An 18,713-nucleotide genomic window follows, 5' to 3' on the forward strand; every position below is an offset into this window, starting at 1 on the left:
ATTTCTTAAACATTATTGTTTGGTACACATTCAAACATTAGCTAACTGATGAAAGCATATTTCCGTTCCTTCTGTTTATCTGTATTTTCACGAGTAACATGGAGACTCTTCAGCTCAGTCCCAAAGTGGTGCTGTCCTAGGTAAGCATGGCCTTGGTGGTGCCACTTTGATTTTACAGCTTGTGTATACTTGGCTCTAATGAGGTCACTGGGGCTAATGTTTAATGTTCGTTGTTGTGCATACTTGGAAGGGCTGCTCAAGGGGTTGTTGATGGAAATGTTGCATTCTGGTGCTTGTGCATAGTAGGGCAAACTGCGAAAAGGGGTCGCTGGGGAGATGTTGCATTTTGGTGTTTGTGCATACTCGGACTTAGTTTATGGAAATGTGGCTTATTTTCAGCTTTCGTTAATTAAGTTTGCAAGGGAGCATGTCAGCGTTTCAGGAAATGTGTACATTTCCCTCTGCATTTTCATGTTTTGTGTTTTATTGTTCTTATGTTATGCACTTTGTATTTATGGCATCCGTTCACTTTGTGGTAATCTGGAAGCACTCCGTAGGTAGCTTATTTTGTAGTTTAGGGCAGCCACGGTGGTGCAGTGGTTAGCATCGTCGCCTCACAGCAAGAGGTTCTCCAGTTCAATCCTCGGCTGGAGTGCCTTCTGTGCGGAGTCTCCATGTCCTCCCTGTGGTCGTGTGGGTTTCCTCCGGGTGCTCCGGTTTCCTCCCACATCCCAAAGACATGCAGTAGGTGGACTGGACACTCTAAATTGGCCCTAGGTGTGAGTGCTTGTGTGTGTGTGCCTTATGTGGAAGGTTGGGCGCTGGGCTGGCATCTCGACACTGTAAAACTCCACTGCCAATCATGAGCGAACAGGTAATCCGCTGTGGTGACCCCTAACTGGGAAAAGCCAAAAAAAGAAGAAGGCATGCAAAAGCAAAGTTTTGTTTATATTATTATTAAGAGAGACGGAATATTACAGGGAAAGCTCAACTGGCATGGTCCTGACCTGTTGTACTATATACTGTGACATGATTTTGATGTTTACAGTGCAACAGGCAAGAAAATTGGTGATTAATAGGGTTGTGTGTATGGGCCATGTTGATGTTACACACACACACACACACACACACACACACACACACACACACACACAGTGAAGTCAGCATTAGACTAGATTTTGTTTTTGCTTGGACTGGAAATTTCTTAGCAGATAACCTGAAAATGCTGTAGTTAAACAAATGTAGATAGGTAATTATGTACACTTTGGTTTCATTGTATATGTAGTGTTTGGCACAGTGGCACAGCACATAATGCGTGTGTGGGTGTTTGTGTGAGTCTGTTGCCCGGACACTATATGATTGTCTTCAATACTTGCCTTAGTTTCTGGTGTGTTTCCGGGGGGATTCAATATTGGTCAAGTATGGGAGTACGAGAGTATCAGACCATATTACTTGGCAAATGATGGTCTGCACCTGTGTTCGCGTATTAGATATTTACTGTTTATTCCACAGAATTCTGTGATGTACACAAACAATTGTAATATGACTCATTCCTCATTGCTTGGTATGTTGCTAACAAATAGGTGGGAGGATGGGCTCAATAATAACTTTTATACTGTTTTTGCTGAGTAAGTGAATGGCAGAAGACAAGCTATCTAATTTGACATTTCTGCTTGTCTTATTATTAATATGATTATAGTGAGAAGTTGCCTGAGTGAGATAAAGGTTATTACAGAGTGACTACTGACAGCATGGAGCTACCATATTTTTATGCATTTCTCCTGGCTTTGTCAGTCATGTGTGGAATTTAGGTAGGATGAAAGGCATAGTAATATGTAAGTGTTATACTATTTGACTGACTATGGCCTTATAACAGATTACTGTGTTGCATAACACCTGCAGAAGGTAATATAATGAATGCCAGCAATTATCACCTGTCTGGTCATTAGCGCAGTGCAGTTACAATATAGTACTTGTCATTTTTCAGGTTAAACTCTCAGCAGCTGTCACTGTTATTCACATAAGTAGAAGTCGTTATCACATTGATGAATGCGCAACTCACATTTGGCTCTTTCTCCACTTGCAGTGATTGCAATACACCCCCACCCCTCCACACTACTTTCATTTATGTCATGTATACAATTGCAAGAAATGTAAGCAGTCTAGGAGGAAAAATGTAGACATTACATCTTCAATTGCTGTTTTTTCATGAGAAAGTGGCTGGAATAAGAGGATTTGTGGTGTACTGTATGAAGAATTTGAATATATATATTATTATTGACTGCATTGCATCCTCTCATTTGACAGAAAATCATAACTTGTTTTTAACTATAAGGCAATGACAATATCCAAACTCATATGTTGTATTTATTTGAGACTATTCTGCACTGCTGTGGTAAAATATTTCCTGCACTTTTGAACTATGAAGTCATTCTGTTGCGTTGCTGATTTAGACTTACTCTTTTATTGATCATTAAATATATTTAAACCTCCCTTTGTGGGTGAGATACCAGAGGCATATTTCACCTGTTAGACTATTTGCATATCTGTTTGGTGAGCTACCCAAGGTGTACAGTAGCTGGGGACATATATATATATATATATATATATATATACACACACACACAGATTTATATGTGTATGTAGATATATATAGATGGAGATATAAATATACAGATTTTATATATATATATATATATATATATATATATATATATATATATATATAGAAATATAGAGATAGGTGCATTGCTTTTCACGTGCCTCTGTGCAGGTATATTACATCAGAATGTTGTATTGCATTGTGTTTTTCAGGTGTGATTTAGAGTGTAAAGCAACACAGCCACCACCAAAGATGCCATATGTTGAGGAGAAAGCAAGCAGCATTTACATGTTGGGTGAGGATACTGACTGTGATGGTTGTAGCAGTGGTTCAGACAATGGTATGCACCTTGATGTACCAAATAATGCCAACCAGAGTGAGGATGATGATTATGACTGAGGATGACATTCCACTCGCACATCTGCGTGAAAAGGCCATTGCCTGTGATACGGATGATGCCCCTGTGCCCGCCATTCCTGAAAGACCACTACGAGTTGCCAAAGCAGACATGACCAGTAATTATGCCACTGACCATAACAGTGAGGATGAGGTGCCACTTGCACACCTAAGGAAGGTGCCCACACTTAAGTTGGCCACATACAATGGCCACCAAATGCATTCAGAGTATGATGCAGACGATGACTTGCCCTTATCTGTGTTCAAGAAAGCACGTGGTCTGACTGACAACTATGCAGTCCTCCATAGTGCATGGCACTGCAAGTGCTGACAAGGGTGTGGATGTGCCTTCGACTGTGCATGATGTGGGAAGTAGTCCAGAGTATGGTGATTGGGATGGAGAAAATCCTCTAGATACGAGTTCAAGTAGCTCCTTGTCAGACAATAATATGGGTGTGCCTCAGCAGGGAGCATGTGTCAGCAGTTCACTACCAACTGCAGCAGTACATTTGCTACTGGCATTGAGAGAGCACCATCTCTCAACCCTTCAGCCCTTCCCATTCCCAACTGTTCCTTGCACACCATCTCTCAACCCTTCAGCCCTTCCCATTCCCAACTGTTCCTTGCGACCCAGTCAGGTAAGCTGAGCATGCCCACCACATAAGATCACGTGGGAGAAACACCCCCAAACTTTACACATTGAGGAATTTGTGGGGCCAGTAGGACCAATAAATCACTTGGGCTCAGATAGCACAGAGATGGACTTCCTGAATTTGATGTTCCCAGAGGAGCTATACACCCGTACTGCTAATGAAACAAATCGCTATGCTGCACAGAGGCAGGCCACAGCAGGCAAGGTTGATGCACTGTGGAGTCCTGTTTGCCCAGGAGACATACGCACATTTCTAGGTGTCAGAATATACATGTCTATTGTACATGTTCCTGAATTGAGGCAGTACTGGGAAACGCACCATGTATATGGTCGCTTCCTAATAGCAGAGTACATGACCAGAGAAAGGTTTGAAAAAATTCAGCAGTACTTCCACTGCAATGATAACAGCCTGAGCCTACCACAGGGCTCTGGGGGTCATGACAAGCTACATCACGTACGGCCAATACTGGATGCATGCAGGACATGTTACAATGTGCATCGTAAGGTGGCTGTAGACGAAGCCATGGTTGGCTTCCGTGGACACTTGACATTTAGACAGTTTATGCCTGGTAAGCCTGAGAGGTATGGCATTAAGGTGTGGGTGTTGGCAGACTCAACCAATGGGTATGTACATGAATTCCAGGTATACACTGGAAAAAAGGAGCAGAATACAGAGGTTGGGCTGGCACACAGAGCTGTGGCTGACTTAACTAGGGGACTGATTGGCAAGAAGCATCACATTTACTTTGATAACTTCTTTACCTCTGTTCCGCTGGCACAGCAATTGCTGAAAGATGATCTATACTGTTGTGGAACCATGCACACCAATAGGTCAGGATGGCCTCTAACATTCAATAGACAGGCCACTGGAAAAGCAGCTTGAGGCTACTAAAAGCAATTGCAGAGTGGACCACTGCTAGCTACTGAATGGAAGGATAGCAAAGCAGTATTCCTCCTGTCAACTAACTGTAACCCAACCTTGCCAGTCTCCAGCACATACAGGAGTAAGCGTGATGGAAGAAAGGCATCGGTGCCATGTCCACCAGTTGTAAACATGTACAACAGTTACATGAATGGGGTGGACCGAGCATATCAGCTCAGGACACAGTATCCCAGTGCCAGAAAGGCCCGCAAATGGTGGCTGTACTTGTTCTGGTTCTTATGGGATGTGGCTATTGTCAATGCTTTCATTATATTCCGTGAAAGTAACAGCCACCAGCAACTGTCACGCTCTGGATGTGCCATTCCAGTAACACAGTTACAGTTCTGAAGGAACCTAGGCTTGCATCTACTTGCCAGTTACATGAAGAGGAAAAGATGCACTGAGATTACTGTCCCAGAGGCTGTGAACCGATTTGAGCATGGCTCTCACTTTCTGGTGAAATGGCGTAAATCAAGATGCAAAAACTGTGCCAGCAAGGGTAAACGTGCTGAGCCATCACGGGGGTGCCTGACTTGTAAGGTCAACCTGTGTGTCGAATGCTTTGGTGAGTACCATGGCCATAAATTTCTCCCATAGTGCTGTTGTCATACCTAAGCATGGGCTTGGGTGTGCCACTGTGATGTAATGTTTCCCTCCGGGAAAGGACACATGCAAAAAGACACAGCCTGGGTCAGTCTTGGTCTTTTGATATGTTGCCTTGATGTAGCTCTCCACTCAAGTCTCCCTCCCTTCAGGTGTAGTGAATGTATGCAGGTCAGAGCAACAGGGTTTATATTAGCTCCTCCCTTCCACTCCTAATGGCCATTGCCTAAAGGACACATGTAAATGGAAAAGGCAGAGGTACAGCAGAGTGCCTCACCTGTTTTTTCAGTGTACATGTGCCCTTTCTGTGCCCCCATGTCAGTTAGCAGCCAAGCCCTTCAGCACCAATGCCAGGAAGGTTCCTCTTCAGTCTTTTTTGCCAACTGCACTTAGGTTGGTGGGTGCATTGCGGGGGGCATACCCAGCCAGCATGGATCTTGTGATCCACCTGGATCGCAGTTGGGAACTTGGAGACTCTTCAGTTCAGTCCCATAGTGCTGCTGTCCTAGGTAAGCATGGGCTTGGGTGTGCCACTGTGATGTAATGTTTCCCTCTAGGAAAGGACACATGCAAAAAGACACAGCCTGGGTCAGTCTTGGTCTTTTGACATGTTGCCCTGATGTAGCTCTCCACTCAGTCTCCCTCCCTTCAGGTGTAGTCAATGTATGTAGGTGAGGGTAGTAAATGTATGAAGGGTCAGGACAGCAATTAGAGAGTTACTTCAGTCCCTCATTCCTTAGGTCCATTGCTGAATGGGCACATGTAAAGAGAAAAGGCAGAGGTAAGGCAGACTGCTGACATTGAAGGAGGTCACGAGACCATACTGGTATCAGCAGTCTGAGTGGGCAGCCAGCACAGCTATGGGACACTACAGATAACCAACATCTAGAGCCCCATGCCTGTCCTTGGCATATTAGTAGAGCGGCGGTCCTTACCCTGCTTTTTATCTTTACATGTGCCCTGGCTGTGCACCCTTGTCAGTGTCCACCCATGCTTTATTTCAGGTTAGGTAAGACTGTCTTCTGCTGTTCAGACGTTTACAGAATGCGTTCATGCATGGCTTGATGCACAGGGTCGGTGGATCTAAAATCTGCCATAACGGCATCACTGCGGAAGATGTTCACCTGTTCAGAAGGGATGGCATTCACCTAACTGAGGAGGGCATTGCGTTGTTCTTGACCAACTTCCACAATGGCGTGAGGAGAGCCATGCAAGATTGCTAACATGCAGCTTGTGAGAAGAACGGACAACACCCATGATCAAGTCGGACCAGTATAGTAAGCAAAACACTATTATGAAATATGTTGTGTAAAATTAATTTCTCTGAGCTTGGCAAATAACTTACGGAAATTATGATTTTTTTTTCATATTTTAGTAAATAACTTTGCAAGGGAGCATCTGAATGTGCCAAGTAATATCTCATTTTGAAGACAATATTGCTGGTTCCAACATGGTAAAAGAATTGTGCATGTATGTTTGACACATGTGCAGATAGCAAAGTTTGTTTGGGACTTACGGTTATGGAAATTATGATTTTTTTTCATAGTTTGGTAAATAACTTTGCAAGGGAGCATCTGAATGTGCCAAGTAATATCTCATTTTGAAGACAGTATTGCTGGTTCTAACATGGTAAAAGAATTCTGCCTGTATGTTTGACACGTGCAGATATGAAAGTTCGTTTCGGACTTAGGTTATGGAAATTATGATTTTTTTTCATATTTTGGTAAATAACTTTGCAAGGGAGCATCTGAATGTGCCAATTAATACATCATTTTGAAAAGATTATTTATAGTTCTAACATGGTAAAAGAATGGTGCCTGTATGTTGTACTCATAGGCAGATATCAAAGTTTGTTTCGGACTTAGGTTATGGAAATTATGATTTTTTCATATTTTGGTAAATAACTTTGCAAGGGAGCACCTCATTGTGTGAAGTAATACCTCATTTTGAATACAGTGTTACTCCTTATAACATGGTAAAAGAACTGTGTATGTGCACTGTACACATACAGATATCACAGTTTTAGTCTTGTACGAATATGAAAATTATACATTTACAATACTTAGGTTCATAGGTTCATACTAGGCTATCTGCCCTAGGGCATTTATAAGCCTAGCCAGAATGTGTTTGGCTTTCGCCACCCATTTTAAATTTATTTTGCTATGCCCTTTTTCAAGGTTAGTATACTGTGCCTCTGACTAACAGTGACACAGAAGTGATACCCGGGGTAAACCTATGATCTCCCATCCACTCATCAAGATTCCTCTTGAAGAGAGTCAATGAGGGACTCTGCCTAACCTGGACTGGGATTTTATTCCAGAGTGAAGGGAGCCTCTGGGTTATGAATCTGTCCCTCCAGCATGTCCTATTTATTTCAGTGCTGAGGTTCAAGTCTCTCGAGCCCGTAGCTCGATGGGATTTGGATTTTCTGAGGTGCAGCATGTGCATTAATTCCGGGTTGGACATGGCTTTATATGTCAGGCACAGATCGCCTCTGAACAGGCGGTATGCCACTGAGTAGAGCTGGAGTTTCTTTAACCGGGCAGCATATGGCATCTGTTTGAGCCCTTTGATCCTCTTGGTGAGGTACATTTGGGGTCTTTCCCGTTGCTGCAGGTGTCTGGTAAGGTACATCCCAAAAGGGGCAATGTACTCAATTATGGGCCTGATGAGGGATGAGTAAAGAGGCACGATGACCTCCCCTGATCTAGATGCGAATCCCTTCATGATTAGGTGGGCTATATAAAATCTTTTTCTAACCACTTTGGCTACGTGGTTGTCAAATGAGAGATTGCCATCAACTTGGGTCCCCAGGTCCCTAATTACTTCTTCTGCACTTAATGGATTACCACCTATGTGGTAATTTGTGGGCACTTCGTTTTTGCCAAAGGGGATGACTATACACCTTTTGGCATTTAGCTTGAGGCCATGGCTCTGGCACCAGTTGTCTGTTTCTATGAGGCCCTTTTGGAGGATGCTTGTGTCGGCTGGAGTCCCGATTATGGTGCCCAGTTTGCAGTCATCTGCGAACTTGGTCAGCCACAGTCCTTCCGTGTTGGCCTGTACCTCTGAGAAATATATACCGAACAAGAGAGGTCCCAGGACTGAGCCTTGTGGGACACCACTTGTAACTGGTTTGGAGTCTGACATGGCTCCAGCAATTCTAACCATGTGGGTTCTGTCCTTGAGCCAGTTTGCAATCCATCTAGTTATGGGGCAATCGTTTCCAGGATCCGTTGAGGCACCACCTTTATGGAGAGGGACCACTGTTGCTGTACGCCACTCTTTGGGCACATATCCTGTAGTAAGACTGAGATTGAACAGTAGTTTTATGTTTGGGTTTAGCTCTTCTTGGAGTTCATGTAGGACGCAGCCTGGGACACCGTCTGGTCCCATTGATGCTGTGTTTTTTGCTTTGGAGACGGCGGCTCTTACCTGAGCATCTGAGATGTCAGGGGGGGGGCAACACTCTGCTGGGATAGATATTTGCCCTTTTGGTGGGGAGGGGGGGGGGTTTGCGCTGAACCTGTCAGCTAGGATGTTGACAATGTCTGTGGGTTCAGTGTATTTTTTGTCATTTTGGACTAATTCTGAGCATATCTGGGAATTACCACCCAGGTTCCTAACATAACTAAAGAAAGCCTTGTGATTATCTTTAGTGTCCTGTGCAATTTTTCTCTCAAAGCTGGCCTTAGACAATTTTATGAGTGCCCGTAGTTTTTTGCTAATACTGATCAGTGATGCCTTCCCTTTTTGGGATTTTGCTCTATCATTTAGTAGCTTCCTCCTTCTATTGTATAGTTTGTTTATGGCTGGGGTCCACCAGACAGGACGTCTGCCTTTGGAGGATTGGGTCTTGGTTTTATTTGGGATGGCATGATCCATGCATTCCTGAAGGTGTTCATAGAATGCGTTTATAAAGGATTCTGCGGTCTGGGCCGTATTTTCCACAGGCCCGGGGACTTTGAAGGATTCCACCTCAGTTTTGAGGAGTGTGAAATTTGCTTTAGAGAAGTTTTTCACTGTGGTTTTCTGGGCAGGGGGGGTGGGGTCGGGATGTGAATATCCAGTGAGATTAGTTTATGGTCTGATCTTACCAGTGAGGGATACACTTCTGGTCTGGAGCATAGAGTCCCCATGTTGGTGATGATCAGGTCCAATATGTTTTCTCCTCTTGTGGGAGTGGTAACAAGTTGTTCCATAGCATTTGAGTTTATAAATTCTAGGAACCTTTGGGCTAGGGTGTTGGTGCTAGAGTAATGCTCCCAGTCTATGTTTCTTATTATTCTCATTATTATGCCAATATCTTTGCGAGGGAGCATGGTAATCACACAAATGATGCATCATTTTGAAGTTGACATTCAGATGCACACCTTCTACACTAATACGTAGGCTCTGTCTGTTACAGGTGATGAGATGATATGCTTTATCAATCATGAGTAATAATATATTAATCATATTTCTGTGAATATGTCATGAAAGGAACATCACACAGTAATGGTTAAGATATCATTTTAAAGCTGACATTCATACTAACAAATCAAATTCAAATTGTATGGGTCTGCATGGTACATAGACCAAGATATTGTGCTTTGCTTTTCCAAAAAGGTAAAAAATATGCACAATATCAGCATTCCTTGCCAAATATTTAATAATGACTTTGATATGCACTATCAACATTTACACTGTTGGAAAGGTCATTGTCTGCTGAACAACTTTTGCGTTTACATTCATAGTTAAAGAGTTATGAGCATTTGTTTTCTGTACAGTATTACAAATGGATTTTCTGAAAATGAGCTCAGGCTGCACTGTTGTTCCTATGGTGGAATTAAGCAGGCAGCTTTTTCTGAGCTGTTCCGGAGTGAATGAGTTAAAACCTATGGGTTCTGACTGTCCCTGTCGACCTGAATGAGAGGTATAAGGAACAGGTTCCATTGGGTGTTGGGACGAATGCCAACATGGTGCATGCACCTGTCTTCTTGGTCCAGCCTTCTCCGCAGCCTCGCAAACCACCAAAGGAGTGAGGAACAGGGCAGGTGGTTCTGACTGCCTCAAAGTTGTTGGTATCAGACAACAAACTAGAAGGATCTGGAAACTGTTCTCTTGTTTTTTTCTTTTCTCTTTTCTCTTCCCCTTCTGATTTTTTTATCTTCAGTCCTTTTTTTCTACACACTTTTCTTTTTTTCTTTAGGCACATACTTCTGTTTATCCTTCCTCTTTTCAGTATTTGAAGAAGATGGAAGTCTTGCTTTAATGGAAAACCTTATCTGTGAGGGAAGCAAACCCTTGATTATTAGCTTTTCCCTCTTACCTCGAATGGCTTTGATTCCATAAGCAGCACAACTTTCACATTTTGCTTGAAGACAAGAGGTACCCAAGCAACAAACACAAATGGACAAGGGATCTTGAGGAGCGATTCTGCTTCCACAGACTGAAAATGTTTTAAGCCTGATAGTTTGTCTGACATCAGGAAAAAAACTATAAACACTATTAGAACAATTCTTACAGTTGTACATAAACAAACATGTATAAACTATCAGAAAAAAGCTGAAATCTAAGAAACCACCCTATCAAAAAGTCTACTGACACCCAAGTATTACTACTATTCAAAAAATATGAAATATCAGAAAGATCTAGATATATGCTAATAGTCTTAAGGACTAAAAACGTAAAACTACCCAACAACCTAACCAAACACTAAGCTATACTATAAGATAAGCTAAACAATTTAATGAAAGGAGTCTAGGTTAAATTTTTAGGATGAAAAATCTTCACTTATGACCAACAAACAAGCTCTCAAACACGTCTGGATCAAACAGGCTAATTCAGACATTAAGAGGGAATTGTGGGTAAGGAAGGAGTCAGAGTTTAAGATCCAAAGCTCTGGGAGAAGCTACTGATGTCAGATCTGATTAGACAGGACTACCCAAACATTGAAGTGGAAAAAACAGACATCAGAGCAGCTTGCATGCACTGAGAAAACATTAACTTTTAGACTTAAAGTGCTCTGGCTTTTATTATCAAGCCCTGTATTCAACTTGTTTCCATGGAAACATAAGAGCAAAATATACAGCTGCCATGAGCTGCAGACTTCTCAACTCACAATGAACACTTCTATCTTAAACGAAAACTTTACTCCATTCGGTGTGCTCTTTTTACTTGCTTACACAAAAATTATTAGATTAAGCCAAGGCTTTAATCCAGATATTCACCTATGCAAGAGTTGTTGTGTCTTTCGGCTTTTCCCGGTTAGGGGTCGCCACAGCGGAACTCCGGTCTAAACATATCAATTCTACATATATTATAATCTGTGCACTTTTTCACCCCCATTCTCAAAACCAAAATTACAGCATATTAAACTAAACATGTACTTGTCCAGCCTTTTTTCTCTTTTTACATAGTAATGCCTACATTTCCTGCCATTAAAAGATAAGAAAAAAAGGCACTTGTTTACTTTAGTCTATCACATACAGTAACTTTAAATGCTTTACTACATAACATGCAGTTTATATAGTTAAATGTTTTATACAAATTCTGTTAACAAAATAAGTTTTACTTAGTTAATTTTCCCCTTCCTTTTAGTGTCCATCCAAACATTGACATGAAGTGGTGTATATGCTTTATCAGTCCCCCGTAAGTTTAACACAGTCAACAAAAGACCACTTTTTCTTGTAAAGCCATATTTCACAAATGTGATTAATGCTTCTCACATTTACTCACTAATGTCAGTGTTGCTGGTCTTCTTTCTGTTCATCTGTACATCCCAATCCCAGACTCTAGTTCAAATCAAAGGTACTCCTGATTTGTCGAGTCAACTCCTGTTCTTTTCCCGTGTCTCAAGCATTTTCCTTTGGAACACTGAAAAAGGCTTTCATTGGCAAAGTTTCTCTGCGAGCTTTATCATAAGAATGCTGGCTCACTTTTTATTGGATAAACATCTGCAATTCACCCTTAACATGTTCTGCATTCAGAGATAAAAATATTCTTAAGTCAAGCAGAAATAGCAGCTTGAATCTTACACATGCTTCTCAATGTTCCTTGATTGCTGGGATAAATTTGCTTCTCTTCTGTCTGCTGTACAGTAAAAAAATCATTTTCCATAAACATTCTACTGTCTCCAATTTTTAACACATGCCCTTCTGCCACAGTTTTGTCAGGATCAACTCTTTTTGGTGGTCTGATTGCATTTTTACTACTACAAGTCTTGGCTCCTTTTTTCCTGGACAGGTTTGGAGCATAAATACAATATGCCTTTTCAATTAACAAATGCCAGTCTAGTGGCTTATTTGTGTTTACGTAAAATTAACAGATTCTTCCTTCCAGTTCCTCTGGTAAAACAGAAAATCTCAGGTTTTCCCTGTGTGCTCTGTCCTGTAACTCTATCATTTTTTCAAGCAGCTTATCTTGAGCAATCTCATACTCAGCCTTTTCTTCATTTTGATCTCTGATTTTTGCAGTTTTATCAGTTCATCAGAATAGCTGTTTAAGGCTTCTTTCGTTTGTCCAACCTTTGATTATTTGAGTTCATACACTCCATTATTTTGTGTGTTTTAAGCAGCTCTGAGCACATCTGATTTATTTTTCCTCTAGATTACTAGAATTCAAGTCTTGCACCAAAGCTGGAGCTTGAACGTTTTACTTAACAGGTACATGATTCTTCAGTTAGTGTTTTCTATTCACCTTTTCTAGTTGATTTTCTTTCAAACTAATTTTCTTCTTTGTTGCCATCCAGGCAGTATATTTACTAGCCAATAACTGAATTTACTAAAGCTAGCAAAGTCAGTGGCCATTATCTTTCAGTTTCTTCTTTCACAATGGCAGAACTGATAAGCTATTGATCAGTGTGCAGTCATCTTGTGTCTATCCAAAGATAAGCTTTTGGTACTCCACAAGAGTGCAGCCATCTTGGAGCTATCCAAATACAAGCTTTTGGTAACTGCACAGGGAAACTCTTGGGTCTCAAATGCTCTGCAACTTCTGATTATGGTTCACTCAAGAGTCTCTAATTTAAGACCTACAAAATCCCTTTCTAAGGATTAGACTTTTGGGGCTTCAGGCCTTGCTTTTAATATCACTTCAGCATGTGTTGCAGGGAAGCCTTCTAGCTCATCAGTGGGAGTGGTAAGCACTAGATAGCCTATCTACTACAAGAGGAGTGGTTTATGGCCCAGAAACTGTAGTTTATTGAATGTTTGGGCAGTTTTTCCATCCCTTTCAACTTTCTGGTTTAAAAACCCGCAATTGTGCGGGTTTGCATTTGTATAAGCTCCACTCAGTGGGACCAAGCTGAGGTAAACTATTACTGGTGCCAGCAAGTCTGCTCTTCAGCTTTTCCCTTAGATTTTGCTAGTTCTTTCTCTCTTGCACTTCAAATAGCCTAATTGATTTGCACTTCAACAGGTTTTTGTAGCAATTATAGCATGCCATCAGCAGTAGTCGTTCTTCACGGAAATAGTTCCAGTACTTAGTAGTTATGACCACCCCTCCTGGCATGATTAAAGGGCAGTTCCCTGTGCTTTCTCCTATTAACCTGGTGCACTTGGGTATTTGTGGCAGTGTAGCAACTGCCTCACGTACACAGACAACCCTCTCTTCTTACCTCCCAACATACAAGTGCATCTCTCACAAGTCTGAATCACCAAATTGGAAGCTATGTGCTGTCCAGCCAAGACTGGACTAGCTGGTCAAGAGGAGATGGTCAACACCTGCACCAAACCACATGGAGCACACAGCCCTCCAGAAAGTACAGTTGTGTACACTTACCATAAATGTAGATGTTCGAGTGTATTCACTGTTGCAGTCATTACATTTGGGTAATCTGCTGGCAGGTTGCCCTCAGTCGGCCTGAATAACAAAGACTTGGGTCTTGCATCAGTTGCTGTCTCTTCTTCCAAGACGACAGGTCGTCAGGGGTATAAAACATGCAGCCGATGCCATTTTATTCAGTTTTTCTTGCCCCAGATGTCAGGTGCCCCCCAAATGGGGAGCAAAAATATATAAATATACATATAAATATACATATATATATATATATATATATATATATATATATATATACACAGTAAATATGTATAAATGCACTTTTAGAAACAAACTTTACCTTGATATAAAAGCAAATACACCATAAAGACTTTTGTGCACAGTGAAGGAAAGAAAAGGTATAGAAAGGGGGATGGCGGATGGGTAACCCGGACTGCAACAGTGAATACACTCGAACATCTACATTTATGGTAAGTGTACACAACTGTACTATGTTCTTCATGTTTCACTGTTGCAGTCATTACATTTGAGTAGAATCCCAAAGCTATGGATGGGAGGATAGAACTAAACAGCATTTAGGTGCGGCTATAAGGCCCTGCAGAACTGCAGTGGCAAAGCTTGCCCTGGATTTGGAGGACAGAGGCAAATGATAATGTTTTGTGACAGTATGAACAGAGCTCCAAACAGCAGCTTCTAGGTTGGCTGGAACCTCTCTGAGAAAAGCTGATGAAGCAGAAGCAGCCCTGGTGGAATGTGATCTGATCCCCTTGGGCACAGGTTTACCATGGTGCAAGTAGCAGAAACGAATGCAGTGGCTTATCCACTTAGAAAAAGTCTGCTTTGATATAGCCTTCCCCTTTGATCCTGCAGCAAATACTACCAGTAGTTGCTCAGACTTTCTTAGAGATTTGGTCCTGTGTAAGTAGAATCTTAGCTGTCTGTGTACATCCAATGAATGCAGAATCCGCTCCCCCTTGTTCTGCGGATTTAGGTAAAATGTTGGTAGGATACCACCTTAGGCATAAAAGAAGGATTGGTCCTGAGGGACACCCTGTCTGGGTAAAATATAATAAAAGGCTCCACTGCCATGAGAGCCTGTAGATCTGAAACTCTTCTTGCTGAAGTGATTGCCAAGAGAAAAGCTGTTTTCCAAGATATAAATTTTATACCCTCAGTAGCTGCTGGTTCAAAAGGAGGCAGGGTGAGTTTTTCCAGCACAAAATTGAGGTCCCATGCAGGAGTTGGTGATATTCTGGGAAGCCTTACATTTTTGGCCCCTCTAAGATATTGTTTAAGCAGAGGATGAGAAAAGAGGGGAGGCTCTGTGTTTTAATGAGTCGAGATGGCAGAGGCATGGATTTTTATTGAAGAAAAAGATAGGCCCTTGTCAAGCATCTCAGTCAAATATTGTAAAAATCTGAGGAATATTGGGCTTTGCTGCATCTGTTCCTTGTGCTTGGTTCCAAGCACAGAATCTCATCCATTTATCAGCATAAGATTTTCTAGTACCAGGCCTACTGTCTTCCAAAATGACATCCATCACAGTTTTACTGGGAGGTGGTGTTTGAATAATTAGTTGATCAGCTATGCTACAAGATTCAGAGTTTGGAGCAGAGTGTGCAGAATTTGATAGTTCTGCTGAGATAGTAGATGAGGTATTTGAGGCAAGTACCATAGAGGTAGCTGAGACATATTCCTTAGAAGTGGGTACCAGTGCTGGCGAAGCCAGTCTGGAGCAACTAGGATGATTTTTGTTTTTTTCTTGTCTGACTTTTAGTAAAACTTTGGAATGTAGAGGCAGAGGGGGGAAAGGCATAGACTGAGAGGTTTTTCCAGCCAAAGGATAGGGCATCCACTTTCCATGCTTTTTTGTGATGCGTTCTTGTGCAGAATTTGTTCAACTGATAATTTTTTGGGGGGGGGGGGCAAATAGATCTATGTCTGGGCTCCCCCATTTCTGTGTTAACATGATGAAGATTTGTGGATCCAGTTTCCATTTGTGCGGGTCCATAAGATTTCTGCTTAGGTCGTCTGCCAGAGTATTTTGCTTTCTTGGCAGGAACTGAGATTGAAGATGTATTTGGTAAGTCAAGGCTGTGTACCACAAGGCCATGGCTAGTCTGCAAAGAGGTACCCCCCTGCTTATGTACCACATAACTGTGGTGTTGTCAGTCTTTATCAGTAGTTGTCCTAGATGAAGTAAGTCCTTGAAGGCTGTCAGAGCATTCTGAACAGCTAGCATTTCTTTCTGGTTGATATGCAGATGCATTTGGTTTGGGCTCCATTTTCCCTGAATGCATCTCCCTGCCAGGTGGACCCCCCCCCCCAAGCATAGTCTGATGCGTATGTAGTTAGGGTTTGGGTGGCAGGGGGTAGAGTGAATGACAGTCCCTTGTTTTGGTGACATGTCTCCGCCCACCAAAGAAACTCCTGTTGTAGGCAGAGAACGAGAGGAATCACCGTTTCCAGACTGTGACAATGTTGACTCCATAAACTTTTTGGGTACCACTTAAGTTTGAAGTTTCCTCATATGCAGTCTCGCATATGGAATTAGTAGAATGCAGGATGCCATGAACCCCAAACCCTGCAGAATTTGTCTTGCAGATAACTGGGTTTTTGTTGCCATTTGTTTGAAGTATGTTGTCAGTTGCCTTTGTTTGTCTGGCGTGACGCAAGTCATCTGGGCAGTTTTATTCAAGCTTGCACACAGGAATGTAATTATTTGAGAGGGTACCAGTTGTGATTTATTTTCATTTACCCTAGGCATACTAGAAGCCTTCTTATAAACGCCAGATGTTGAAGAAGAGTGCCCTTGGCCTCTGCTTGAATGAGACAGCTGTCCAGATAAGGATAAATTTGAATGCTTCTTTGTCTGCAGAATGCAATTACTGGTGCTAGGCACTTTGTAAACACCCTAGGTGCAGTAGATAAGCCAATGGGCAGTGCAGAGAATTGGTAATGCAAAAAACCTGCTTTGAAGTCGAGGTATCTTCTGCATAATTCCCTTATTGGGATATGCAGGTATGCCTCAAGTCTACAGTTACTAACCAGGCATTCCTGCCTAGCATTGGCAGCAGCTATTGCAAAGTCAGCATTTCAAATTTTGTAATGTCCAGGAACGTGTTCAAAATCGATAAGTCCAGAATTGGACGCCATGAATTGTCTTTTCTGGGTACCAGGAAAAGTCTTGAATAAAAACCTTGCCCTTTTTCCTTTTCTGGTACTGGTCGATTAGCCCCCATTATCCATGAGGGACATGACTTGTTTCTGGGCCTCTGCCCACAGGTTTTGTGGCAGATCCGGCCATCCGTTTGGAATTGGCAAAGTATGGAAATGAAATCTGTACCTCTGGGATACTATGTTTAATACCCACTTGTCCTGGGTAATTAACTGCCAATTTTGAGCATGAAGTTCTAGTTTTCCCCCCAAGGGGGCTGCCAAAAGATAAGTGCTTGGTGATGGTAGAGGAAAGTCACTGTGACTGCTTACTGTAGGGTTATGCTTTGTTTCCTCCAGATTTGGAGGTGGAGGCACCCCACTGCTTTGACCTGTAAGAACCCTGTGATTGGTATCTGGAGCCTTTTGAGCGCCTGGATTTGCTCTTTGTGGCTCTGTTGGACACAGGAAAGGACCAATTTTTAGTAGGCCAGTGTCTACTGAACCTGGGTGGCTGCACTTGCAAGAAATCTTTTACAGTTTGCATCGATTTAGCTTTGTCTTCCATTTTCTTTAAAACCTCTTCTGCCTTATTACCAGAGTATCATGCTGCAAAGGGGCATCCAACAATTTAGCTTTAACATGATCAGGCAGATTTTGCTCCTTGAGCCAGGCATGCCTTCTAATCACAGATCCAGTAACGGCAGCCCTATAAGAAGCCTCCAAGGAATCAAAACCACATTGCAAAGTATGCTTTCCAACTTGTTCTGCTGAATGCAATAATTCATGTAACTCTATTTTCCACACAATCAGAAATCAACATCATTTTAATTTTTCATTAAGCCCATAACATGCTGTTGATATTTAAGCATATGAAACTGGCAGTTTAAGGCCCCGATTGCCAAGGTTGCAGACGTATAAACCTTCTTACCCCATCTATCTAGCGCCTTGGAATCTCTATCAGAAGGGGTGGGGATTCTTGGCTGTAGAGGCCTTTCCACCCTTGGGACCCTGAGAAATAGTTTCAGGATCAGCAGCAGGATTTTTGAAAATAAATTTGTGGGAGTCAGGAACCTTGTAATATCTGTCTGGCTTACTAGGAGCCAGAGGCAGGGAATCAGGAACCATGCTTGATTCCGATAACACATCATCAACAATGTCTAATACAGGAGGTATTGCCAAAGGCCTATGCTGAGGAAGAAGAAGGAAATCCCTAAGCCTATTTTTTGATTCCGAGAAGTCCTGACTCTCTCAGTGAAAACGTTCCCTTAAAGTAAGCAACGTCTCTCCAAAAGAGTAATCCTCAGGAGGAAATGCAGATGGGATGGATTCCTCTGCATCAGAATCCTCACAGGGTGGATAAGAAAATTCCTGATCAGAAGAAGAATCAGAAGAAATGGAAACCTGATCTGAAGATTCATAATCAGTGCCTTGCCTAGGCCTCTTAGCAGGGGGTGGTTGGGAACCCCTGATCAAGGTAATTAAATCCTCAGCCATTTTGATAATCTGTTTTAGGCATAGGGACCTGAGCACGTGGCTCATGCGTCAGAACTTTTAGACACAGAAGTTGTTTTTGACCTTGTTTTTGATGCTGGCGGTTTAATATAAAAATGTTGAGGCCT

The 18,713-nt window shown here is 42.1% G+C and overlaps 1 protein-coding gene across 1 annotated transcript in view; it reads right to left on the minus strand.

Moving 5' to 3' along the window:
* Nucleotides 1-18,713, minus strand: part of VPS13C (vacuolar protein sorting 13 homolog C) — a 6,956,796-nt gene that overhangs the window by 4,863,872 nt on the left and 2,074,211 nt on the right. The gene's annotated exons all lie outside the window — the stretch shown is intronic.

The sequence above is a fragment of the Protopterus annectens genome, chromosome 7.part0, assembly GCF_019279795.1.
Source record: "Protopterus annectens isolate FY-2018-M chromosome 7.part0, PAN1.0, whole genome shotgun sequence".
NCBI lineage: Eukaryota > Metazoa > Chordata > Ceratodontiformes > Protopteridae > Protopterus > Protopterus annectens.